This window comes from Cervus canadensis, chromosome 15, assembly GCF_019320065.1.
Source record: "Cervus canadensis isolate Bull #8, Minnesota chromosome 15, ASM1932006v1, whole genome shotgun sequence".
In the NCBI taxonomy this organism is placed as follows: domain Eukaryota; kingdom Metazoa; phylum Chordata; class Mammalia; order Artiodactyla; family Cervidae; genus Cervus; species Cervus canadensis.
Window position 1 is genome coordinate 46,137,721 of NC_057400.1, and position 12,924 is coordinate 46,150,644.

Consider the following 12,924-nt stretch of genomic DNA (forward strand, 5'->3'; position numbering starts at 1 on the left):
GTATTGTATGCTTTATTTAGCTTGAGTTTCATTTTGAGGCTAGAAACAGGGTTATAAAACATCAGGGACTTAACAGCACCGATAGAGGACATGAACAGAGCTGGGGTTGACAGGCCTGTTACATGTACAAGCATTACTCAGCATTCTGGGCATCTTTTTAACCTGCCAAATTTTGCTGGCTATAAAGACAAGTCAAGACTCCTCTGCTACTGTTCAATTATTTTTCTCCCCACCAAAGAGGAAGGCAGAAAAGACAACTTTAGCATTAAGGGAAAAGGCAAACTGTGCAAATATCCAACAAGAACTAAATGAACTAAATCTCCTTTATCCTCTGTTTTCTCCCAACTCTCCTAGAAGTATAAGCAATATCATCCTATTCAACATTTGGGAGAACCAACACATGAGCCACACTGTGTTCAGTAAATGTTTTCTTGAATGAATGAATACATGAATGAATTCAGAATCAGAGGCTGACCCATGCCATCTGCTCAGTCCCAGGTCATTAGAAGGGCAAAGCCACTGTCCTCCCACATCTCATTCTAACATATATATCATTGCCAAACTAAGGGAAGTCAAACATAGAGTGATAATAAAAATTTTCAGAGCTTCATTCTGATAAAAATTCTCCTTTCTACAAAATTTAAAAATGGAACATTAAAGTTTAATTAAGTGAATTTTTTTAATTTGTGGGGAACTAAAATAATAGGGCATATTATTTATTTAATAGATACTGAACTTTGAGGATATTAATGATTTTATTCATAAAAATCATCTGGGAGAGATTTGGAAAACACAAGTCCAAGGCCACCCAAGTATTTTTGTTTCAGAGATCTGAAGTTGGGCCTGGAATCTGTTTTTAAACCACCTGTTCAGGTGATTAAGACAGGGGGGTTATACTTAATCAATGGGTATGTGTTGACAAACACTGGTATAGATGAATGAACTAGGTAAGGCATACTTTATAAATATCAAAATCAAGTATTTGATACCTAAGGAATTAAATTAATTCATGCAAGCATCAGTTTATTGATTAGAGAGAAATCCATGATTTAATAATTTAAGTAGTGGAATGGTCACTTCTGACCTGGAGGTTTATTCTGTCAACCATGAAAGCTTTGTAGTGAGATCACTGAACTCAAAGAGGATATCTTGGTTCAAGTTTTGGCTCTAATTCTTAATAAACTGTGACATTATAAATAGTCTCTTGACTTCCCTCAGTTCAGTTTCATCATTTATAAAATGTAATTAATTCTTATAATAACACTTGGGGTGCTTACTCAGCCCCAGGAGTAACCAGGGCTGAAAGACGAACCTAAATGACCATGTTTGCACCACCTGACTTTCCCATCCCTTCCAGTGGCCACAGGCTGGTAGGTGAAATGAGGACACAGATCATAGTGGAACCAATCCACAAGCTTATCTGAGCCAATAGGGTTCTCTTTTTGGAGAATGACTAGATTGGAATGAGACTTGAGTGAGTCAGAACATTAAAAGAACCTGAATGCAGTGACCCGGGGTTGAGTCTTGGAAGCGCTCTCTGGCCCTGAGCAAGCAGAGGACAGCAGCCAAAGCATAAAAGACAGAGCAGCAGAGATAAGAAGCAAGCAAGCAAATAGTAAGTGGGAGCTGTGGTGATGTGGCTCCCGACGTCTCAGTTCAGGTTAGTCTCTTCATGGCTTAGGTGTGTTTTAGTCTGTGGGATTTCCAATAAATAACCCATTTGACCTTTACTACCTTGAATGTGTTTTTATGCCTTGGAAACAAGCATTCCCTGACACCTCTCTTCCCACCGTTAAAAATGTAAGGACACTTTGCACATAACAGATTCTTCAAATTTTAACTGTCTACCTTGTAAAGGAGAAAATGAAGGGTCAACAAAGTTAGGTGCCACAGATAGTGGAGTGACTAGCTCCAGTCAGATAGTTTGTGAAGGTTTGAGATTGAAATCTGGGTCTACTGTTTTATAGTTCAGTGCTCTTGTGATAAAACCAGAAATTCAGGCAGCAGGGCTGATATTTGGTTAGAAACATTTATTGTCACAGTATGTTTTCTCACTGAGAAACTGAGTCATCCTAACTTTTCTCAAAAGTAGACTCAAGGAATCCTTCCAGGACAAATCTTCCTCAAAAAACAGTCTAACATAATTTCAAGCACTTGAACAAGCGGCTACCTGGGATATCAGAACTCTGTGTTATAAAGAATGGAGAAAACTCATGACCAGGAAAAAAAGCAGCCATTGTTACTATACCCTCAACATTTTAAAAGAAAGAAAAGAATGGCACATGGAGAATGCCTTGATTTTAAGATTGTATCCAGATGGATCTGTTAGAAGGGGTTACCTGTAAATGGAGTCTCTGTGCTGCTTAATGAATCAAGTGTTGAAAGTGTCCTTTTAAATGACCAATTTAGACCTTGCAGAATATCTGCCAGAATAAGTTTTTGTGTAGGTGATACTAAGTTGTGCCCAGAATATTCAATTGAGCCAAATTTGTTTTCCACATATAGTCACAGTTTTATACATTATTATATAATTTTTGGCAGAAATAAGAAACATTCAGAATGTTTTGCACTTCAAGATTTAAAAAATCCTAGTATAAAAATATCTAGTGTTTTAGATGTTACAAAGTAGGTCCAAATGCAGAAAGTAAGTTGCATGTGATAAAAATACCAGAAATTTCTAATTAGTTGGCATAGACGTACAGTTGACCCATAACTGCAGCCTTGAGATTGGAAGAAGATTGCCTCTTGGCAGGAAAGCTATGACTAACCTAGAGAGTGTGTTAAAAACCAAAGACATCACTTTGCTGACACAGATCAAGGCTAAGGTGTTTTCAGTAGTCATGTATGGATATGAGAGCAGGACCATAAAGAAGGCAGAGTGCTGAAGAATTAATGCTTTAGAACTGCTGTGCTGGAGAAGACTCTTGAGAGTCTCTTGGACTGCAACAAGATCAAACCAATCAGTCTTAAAAGAAATCAACCCTGAATATTCATTGGAAGAACTGATGCTTAAGCTGAAGATCCAATGCTTTGGTTACCTGATGCGAACAGCCAACTCATTCGGAAAGACCCTGATGCTCTGAAAGATTGAAGGCAGAAGGAGAAGAGGGCAACAGAGAATAAAATGGTTGGATGGCATCACAAATTCAATGGACACGAACTTGGGCAATCTCTGGGAGATGGTGAGGGACAGGGAAGCCTGGAGTGCTGCAGTCCATGGAGTTGCAAAGAGTTGGACACGACTCAGTGGCTGAACAACAACAGACATACAGTTGCAGACATATGGTAGAATGGAATTTAACAGCAACAAAAGATCACTAAATATCAATCAATCAATTAATCAACCAAAGAAACTATTAAACTACAACCATGCTCTGTTACATGCTAGGTGATCCAGGGATAGCAGAGATTTCCAGTGTCCCCTTCATTAACTTTCCTGTGTAGACAATGGGCTCTATTTATGTAACCCATGACCCTCCATGCTTCCCCTTTAGCTAGTTAATGTAAGAAGCACATAGTTAAGTTCAGGACCAAGTAGAAGTCATATCTTTTCTGGGTTTTTGGAACATCAAATTCACCAATCCTTTTAGCTTGTTTAGTCTTTATTATTTTGATTTATACTGTATTTGATTTTTTAAGTCAGATCAAATCACTTTTGGAAGAAAAAAGAAAAATCATGACGTTCTCTTGCTACAGTTTATGCCCATTGCCAGTGATTTATCTTTTTACAGAGATTAAAAAAGATCCAATTACATACTCTCCTTGCGACAAACCTACATACATTTGAAAACAGTATCACCTCTCCCTTCAGTGCTCTCTTTTCCAAACTGAAAAATTTTCAATCTTTTAAGGCAGGCCCTATAATGGATACTATGTAATTATTTGCATTATTCACCTGGTCCTTTCCGATTTCTTCCCAAATTCACTGAGCTGCTCAGAGACTCTAAAGGAATAACAGTAATTAAAAATAGCATAAAGATAATTCCTGGGTTAGGAAGATCCCCTGGAGAAGCAAAGGCAACCCACTCCAGTATTCTTTCCTGGGAAATCCCATGGACAGAAGGGCCTGATGGGCTACAGTCCATGGGGTCTCAAAAAGTAGGTCATGACTCAGCAACTGAACAGCAACTGCAACTGAACAACAATAAAAGGTGATTCCTAACTTTTGCATACATTTTCTTTACAAATTGTTTCAGTAATAGGGTATCTGTATTCACTTAGCCTGTATCTGCACAAATCAATTTGACATTATAAAAAGGGTTCAAACAATAACATCAATCTTTACATATAAAAGCATCCTATGATCCTCTTCCTACCATTAATCAGAAACGAATACTTACTGACTTCTTGTTAAACATAAGAGTCTTGATTCCATCAACTTGTGACTAGTTTTCCCAACATCTTATGATTTGTATGCTTAATAGTTTGTTCTGGATTCAAAATCTAACCTTGGTTGAACTTTAGTGTCTGTCAGCTTCTAAAAGTTTCAAATTTATCCTGTGTTCTATTCTTGAATCCCTCAGAGCTATTAATATGATTTATTATACACCATTTATACTCTAATTCCCAATTTCAACATTGAGGTCAGTGAAAAGTTATTAAACAGTAATAATCTCTGGGTTGATTTCAATAGTGTAATTAATATATTTCTCCGTGAAATCATGAAATCATTGTTAACCATATTGAATCACTTGAACACTTAACAATTAATTTTAAATTAAACTGAATTAATAAACAAATAATTTCAAGAAATCAGGCTCAGAGTTATTCTAGAGATTCTAAAATCTGTAATGCCCACTCTGGCTTTTGATTCATGCTGAATACATGCCATGTACACATTCATATCATAATCTCTTTTAATTATCTAATTATATACATGATAGTACTTAACAAAATATAAATTCTTTCATAGATGCCTTTTTTGAAAAAGTGTATTGTTACTCTCAACAGACACTGAAATTTCAACTTCTTTCATTTGGTGATCCTTCATAATTCTTACATGAAAGTTGGGAATTAATAATAAAAAAGATCATAAAAAAAAGATCAAGTACAGATATATGAAAGCATCCCCAAAGCACAGATAAGTGATATTTATTATTTTTGTCTTAGTCAACATGACTTTTTACTTTGTCACAAAGGAAATTAAATTGGTCTGACACAATCTCTTTTCACAGGCTTTAATTGTTTTTATCTGTGTTATTCTAGGAGACTATCAATTTCAATATATGTATGATTTTCATGTTTTATTTTCTCATTTTTTAGGCTACCTCAAGATATTGAGTTCAGATAAAGGTCCTAAAATTCTTTAATCATTTTTCTGAAACATCTCAAATGTGCCTTTTCACGGAATTTGCAAAATGCTGTATGCATTCACCATTTCTGCTGGAAATCTAAAAATATTGTACATTTTTAAATTTACAAATTTATAAATATATGGTAATTATACCTTGTTTTAATTTTTAAGTTCTTTCTTCCCCTTTTTACCTAGATATATGTGTGTGTGTGTGTGTGTGTGTGTGTATGTGCACTCACATGGAGCAGGCCACTTAGTTGCTCAGTCATGTTGGACTGTTTGAGACCCTTTGGACTGTAGCCCGCCAGACTTTTCTGTCCATGGGATTTTTCAAACAAGAATACTGGAGTGGGTTGCTATTTCCTTCTCCAGGGATCTTCCCGACCCAGGGATCAAACCCACATTTCCTGGGTCTCTGGTCTCCTGCATTGCAGGAAGATTCTTTATCTGCTGAGCCATCCAGGAAAGTCCTTCTTACCTTGATGAGAATGCCTTATTCCGTATATCTCCATCTCTAGTTCATCTTCTAGTCCCTGTTAATTTGATCTTTCCAAATGCCAGGGTTTAAAAGATCTGCTTTAAATAGGAATCTATTTTTTTAAATTTATATTTGAGGTTAGGCCTGGCGTGCTGCAATTCATGGGGTTGCAAAGAGTCGGACATGACTGAGTGACTGAACTGAACTGAGACTTCAATTTGAAGCAAAAGATATGAAAAGATATTTGGAATGTTCAAAAGCCTATGTATTCAACTCAAATTCAGGTTAAGTTCTAGATGTTTGGAGAATTGGAAAACTTATATCCAGATACATGGAGTATCCATATTTCTTGAGAATCGTTATATATGTATTTGAGAAGAAAATAATCTAAATAATGCAGATTGCACATAAATATTTCTAAAAATAACTCCATGTTATATTGCTTAGCATATGTTCAAGCTGGTTTTAGAAAAGGCAGAGGAACCAGAGATCAAATTGCCAACATCCGATAGATCATCGATAAAGCAAGAGAGTTCCAGAAAAACATCTATTTCTGCTTTATTGACTATGCCAAAGCCTTTGACTGTGTGGTTCACAATAAACTGTGGAAAATTCTGAAAGAGATGGGCATACCAAACCACCTGACCTGCCTCTTGAGAAACCTGTATGCAGGTCAGGAAGCAACAGTTAGAACTGGACATGGACAACAGACTGGTTCCAAATAGGAAAAGGAGTATGTCAAGGCTGTATATTGTCACCCTGCTTATTTAACTTACATGCAGAGTACATCATGAGAAAGGCTGGGCTGGAAAAAGCACAAGCTAGAATCAAGGTTGCCGGAAGAAATATCAATAACCGCAGATATGCAGATGACACCACCCTTATGGCAGAGAGTGAAGAGGAACTGAAGAGCCTCTTGATGAAAGTGAAAGAGAAGAGTGAAAAAGCTGGCTTAAAGCTCAACATTCAGAAAACTAAGATTATGGCATCTGGTCCCATTACTTCATGGCACATAAATGCGGAAACAGTGGAAACAGTGGCTGACTTTATTTCTCTGGGCTCCAAAATCACTGCAGCTGGTGATTACAGCAATGAAATTAAAAGACACTTACTCCTTGGAAGGAAAGTTATGACCAACCTAGACAGCATATTCAAAAGCAGAGACATTACTTTGCCAACAAAGGTCCGTCTAGTCAAGGCTATGATTTTTCCAGTGGTCATGTACAGATGTGAGAGTTGGACTATAAAGAAAGCTGAGCGCCAAAGAATTGATGCTTTTGAACTGCGGTGTTGGAGAAGACTCTTGAGAGTCCCTTGGACTTCAAGGAGATCCAACCAGTCCATCCTAAAGGAGATCAGTCCTGGGTGTTCATTGGAAGGACTGATGTTGAAGCTAAAACTCCAATACTTTGGCCACCTGATGTGAAGAGCTGACTCATTAGAAAAGACCCTGGTGCTGGGAAAGATCGAGGGCAGGAGGAGAAGAGGACAATAAAGAATGAGATGGTTGGATGGCATCATCGACTTGATGGATGTGGGTTTGGGTGGACCTCAGGAGTTAGTGATGGACAGGGAGGCCTGGCGTGCTGCAGTTCATGGGGTCATGAAGAGTTGGACACGACTGAGTAATTGAACTGACCTGATGCTGCTTAGATTATTTTCTTCTCAAATGAATATTTAAGGATTTTTAAGAAACATATATATATATATGTATATGTGTGGGTGTGCACTGAGATTAGTAGCAGAGAATTGCATCTTTTAAGTTAGTAATATGAATGTGAGATTTGTAAATCTTTTATTAATTAAAGTTACTTGAAAGAAGAATCTTATTTTTCTTTATTACAAGAACCAATAGCTAAATTTATATGCTGAATATTAAAATTATTTGCCAACAAACATCTTTTCTACTTCTATATTTTAGAATACTGACATTTCAAGAGATTTATACTGGCACATTACATAAAATAGTAACAAAACTGTATTATATTAATATTCAAAATGAGAATGACTACATGCCTAAATAGCAATTTGGTGGGCCAATCTTTAATTTGGCATATATGTTCAAAGTGAAGAAAATATTGACTGAAATTTAGAACAATGATACAAATAAGAAATATTTGAGTTTTAAGAAGTACAACAAATGGTGAAATAATCTTATTGTATTTAACTAGTGTTTTCGAAAAAAAAAAGAAAACATAACCTCACTTTAAGACTTAAGAGTTGTACTATACTTTTGTATAACTTTGCTAATTTAAAGACAAAATTTGACAATAGTTTAAATCTCCCTCTTCTATTTCTTTGGCCAGAATAATCAATTCCTACAAAATCTATTATATGGATAACTCAATATGAAACCAAGTACGCCATGTGAGGAAATACGTCACATGTCTCCAATTCTTTCCTAGGGATGTGTGTGCTCAGTCGCTAAGTCACGTTCAAGTTTTTGCAACCCCAAAGGCTGCAGCCTGCCAGGCTCCTCTGTCCATGGGATTCTCCAGGCAAGAATACTAGAGTGGGTTGCCATTTCCTCTTCCAGGGGATCTTCCCAACCCAGGGATCGAAGCTGGGTCTCCTGCATTACAGGCAGATTCTTTACTGTCTGAGCCATCTGGGAAGCCCCTAGAGATAGTTTTTAAAATGCAATATCCCAAAATAACTAGTATAATCTTCTATATAATATTTTACTTGTTCTTTTTTAATATGTCAGCTCCAATTCTTTAAAAATTATATCAGGGTAATAACTATATAATATCATTCAGTTCAGTTCAGTTGCTCAGTTGTGTCCGACTCTTTGTGACCCCATGAACCACAGCACGCCAGACCTCCCTGTCCATCACCAACTCCCGGAGTTTACTCAAACTCATGTCCATCGAGTCGGTGATGCCATCCAGCCATCTCATCCTCCGTCATCCCCTTCTCCTCCTGCCCCCAATCCCTCCCAGCATCTGAGTCTTTTCCAAAGAGTCAACTCTTTGCATGAGGTGGCCAAAGTATTGGAGTTTCAGCTTCAGCATCAGTCCTTCCAAAGAACACTCAGGACCTATTCACTTACATTAATTACATTGATTTAATTATATAATTATATATTATATATATAATTTGTATAATTATATTATCAGGATTATAATCCTTTGAGAAACATACAAATACAGGAAATGTAGAAATTTTTCTATAATTCTATGTAGAAATTAGAATTCTTTACCACTGAGCCAGCAAGGAAGCCCGGATAGTGTTGTGAAATTAAACCTTTATCACTCTAAACTGAGGAACTGGAAAAATCAATAATATTAACTGAGCAAAAGATTTTATAGCAATAGGTACCAGTTGGGGATCCAATCAAGTGATAGAAACCACATGTAAATTTAAACAGGAAGACTTTAATATGAAGGATTATTAAGCTATTATAGCTGAGTAAATAAAAAGATGTAAGAAAAGTCTAAAAGGCTGAGGGAAGAAGACAAAAATAGAAAAGTCTAGGGCTGAGGGAGAGCATAGAAAGGAAGACAGAGAAATGTTGCCCTTCTTCAGGTGGTGCTTCAGAGCTCATCGGACAAGGGGAAGCTGAAGCCCTTTTTCTGTGCAGCAGCATAGTTTGCGGGGGTGTCAGGCCAGTGCTGGGTCATAATTGTCAGGCAAGCAGGAACAACACTTCAGAACCCAGTTACCCAAGTCTGGTTATTAAAGATGGGCCCTCAGGAGGAGTGTGGCAGTACTCTTTGAGTCAAGGAGCAAGAGGTCTCTGTGTTAGGAGGGCTGTGGCCAAGCGGTCACTGCGCCCTTACCTGGGTTCTGAAATCACCACGGGCTGCCCCAACTAGGCTGTGGCAGAATATCACTACGTGGCCCCATACACACACATCTCTAATAGACAGTGCAGAGCAGCAAGTAAATGCAAACTATAGCCGGGAGAGCAGCCCCTTCCTTCAGCAATGTTCCTTTCAGTACCCTCTACTGACAAAGCTCCCCTGACAAAAGGTTTCCCTAGTGGCTCAGATAGTAAGGAACATGCCTGCAATGTGGGAGACCTGGCTTTGATCCCTGGGTTCAGAAGATGCCCTGGAGAAGGATATTGGCTACCCTCTTCCAGGATTCTCTGTCCTGGAGAATCCCATGGACAGAGGAGCCTAGCAGACTATAGTTCATGGGGTTCCAAAGAGTCAGATATGGACCAGTTGACTAACACTTTCACTGACAAAGAACTAATGCTTAAAAACCCCTATAGCTGTCTAGGTTCCAAATGGTGAACTTAGAACTGAGAGACGACAAATTGATAACTGGCATGACATGTACAATGATTATTATTCATAATTACTGTTTTCACAGGTGATACTTCTTGATAGCTACATATATTTCATTTATATTCATCAATCAGATACTTAATGCTTATTTTTTTTGTAATCACCTTAACCACTTTTATAGGCCAATGGAGAGCTAAATTTGTTGTCACATAGACTGTTAATCTCTTATCCACTGGCACATCTCCAAAATAAATAGCAAGTCATCTTTAAATTCCCACAAGCATTTATCTGCAATTCTCATGTTACTTGCCAACTTTTACCTCTTATTATATTTACTTGTGAATGTCTTATTTTCTGTCTTAATACATAAACACCTTGGGAATAGCATCCATCCTTGCATTTTTCACTATAACATGCAAAGTGCATACTTGTGAAAGGCACACAATAGTTTCTGCATTAATCAATAAAATATTATACTTGGAATAACAATGCCATCTCCCAAGAGTGAGCGATACAGCACAATAGTTAAAAATTCAAAACCTACAGCAAAAATAAAAGCCTAAAACACAGAACATTTATTTTCAGATCATTTTATAGTAAAAGGTCTCATAAAGTGACCATATAGTTTCCTTAATATTTAGACATCTGATATTTATAAAGTACCAAAGACTTTTATTCTGATTCATTCTTGAATAAGAAGAGAATATTACTTTGATAAAATTTTTTATCAATTTAGCTAATCAATTTTTTGATTAGCAACTAATAGGACACTGGCCAATTGATTTTTGAAAAAGACACCAAGGCAATTTGATGGGGAAAGAATTAATTTTTTTCAACATTTGGTGCTGGAAAAACTAGACACCCACATGCAAAAGGAAGAATTCGGGACCATGTATAACACCACACAAAAATTAATTCAAGATGAATCATAGATATAAATGTTAAAACTAAAACAATAAAAGTGTTTGAGATATACGAGTAATTCTTCATGACCTTAGGTGAGGTAATGATTTCTTAGGTATAACACCAAAAGCACAAGCAATCAAAGAAAAAAATTGGTAAATTGTACTGCATAAAAATGATTTGTAGTTCAAAAGGCAACATCAAGAAAATAAATACAAGCCAAAGAATAGGAGAAATCATTTACAAATTACATAGCAGATAAGGAATTATATGCAGAATATCTTTAAAAACCTCTTACAAGTCAATAATAAAAAGACAAAAACCCAGTGTAAAAATAAGCACAGGATTTGGATAGACATTTGCTCAAAGAAGATACACGAATCAATAAGCACATCAAACGATGTTCAGTAATCATTATCTATGAGGGAAATGCAAATCAAAATCACAATGAGATACCATATCACATCTACTAGAATGGATATAATAAGAAAGATAAAAACAAGTGGTGTTGATGATGTAGAAACACTGGAACCCTCGTATATTGCTGGGAGGAATATAAAATGGTACAGACATTTTGGAGAACACTTTGGTAGTTTCTCACAATGTTAAACATAGGTATATTGTATGACCTAGTAATTTCACCCCAAAGCAAGAAAGGGAAATGCAAACATATACACATACAAAAACCTGTACGGGAATATTCAGAGCAGTCTTATCATAATAGCCAAAAGGTAGAAACTTCCCAAATGTCCATTAACCAGTGAATGAATAAACAAATATGGTATATGCATACAATGAAATATTACTGAGCAATTAAAAATAATAGTACTGATACATGCTGCAACATGGATGAACCTCAGAGATATAATGTTAAGTGAAAAAAACAAGACACAGAAAATAACATAATGCATTATTCAAATTCATATGAAATGTCTAGAAAATGCAAATGTATGGAGACAGAAATTAAATGGTGTTTGCCTAGGACTGACAATAGAAGTGGGGAGTGAATACAAATGTGCATTAGGTTTCTTTTTGGCTCAATGGAAGTGTTCTAAAATTAAGTTGTAGTAATGGTTGCACAACTCTATAAATATACTAAAAATACTGAATTATAAAAGAAACTCATGCCACAATGATAATCATGTAAACAGTGATAATTATTGACTCCCTTTCTTTTCTGTTTATGAACCAGAATGCCTTGATCATTTCTTTATGCGTTACTCCTCTAAAGGAATTCAAGAATTTTATAGAAATAATAACTGTAATATTTGAATTATTACTATATTTCTTTACATAATTTTCTTTTTGCCTAACGTCAAAAGTGATTATTCCTCATGGAATGTCTATTAATTACCTTTGGTGTTACGTTGGGCATTACAATAGAGAAAAATCTTTGTTCCAAATTTAAATTGAAATTTTGAATCCAAAATTATGACCAGTCAAGGCACAGCACTGCATTTTCATTGAAATAGCATACATAAATAAGAATATTGATTTTATTAAGATCAGTAATGCTGAGGTTTAGAGATGGTATGCAATATATTCAGAGCCTCAAAGAAGCAATGAAGTCTATGTTTTTAAAATATTTTTTATATAGCCAGCTTATATTTCTTAGAATTCAAGTACTTAAAAGATGGTATCCTGAAACCTAGTGTTATACATAGTAGACTCTCAACACATATTTGTAAAGTGAGTGAATAATTAGTGGACGAATGACAGAAAATAATTTCTTGCTGACAAACTTCCTGACTGCTCTACTCCAAGGCCCAGTAACCATGAATGCTAAAACATTTAGTATTTACAATGTTTAGACAGTGTTATTGGTCAATGTTTCCTGCATTTGTCTATCAGATTGAGCAATCAGTATAAATGTTCATCATAAATATGATATGGACTCAACTTACTATAATTTTAAATAATTCTAGATAGTCATATATAACATTACATTTTATATGCCAACCATTTCACTCTTTTTGTTAGTTTTTTGATTTTGGTTAAGGAGTTTTTGGCTT

General features: G+C 36.0%; 1 protein-coding gene across 9 annotated transcripts in view; it reads right to left on the reverse strand.

The window, feature by feature from the left end:
* The window catches only part of SCN1A (sodium voltage-gated channel alpha subunit 1), a 186,969-nt gene that overhangs the window by 111,785 nt on the left and 62,260 nt on the right, over nt 1-12,924 (reverse strand). The window contains exon 1 of one of the 9 annotated variants that reach the window (XM_043487895.1): nt 4,341-4,459. The exons of the other annotated variants lie outside the window; for them this stretch is intronic. The gene's annotated coding sequence lies outside the window, so the exon portion shown is untranslated. Of the gene's footprint in view, nt 1-4,340; nt 4,460-12,924 lie in introns of those variants that run through there. 9 annotated transcript variants of the gene reach the window in all.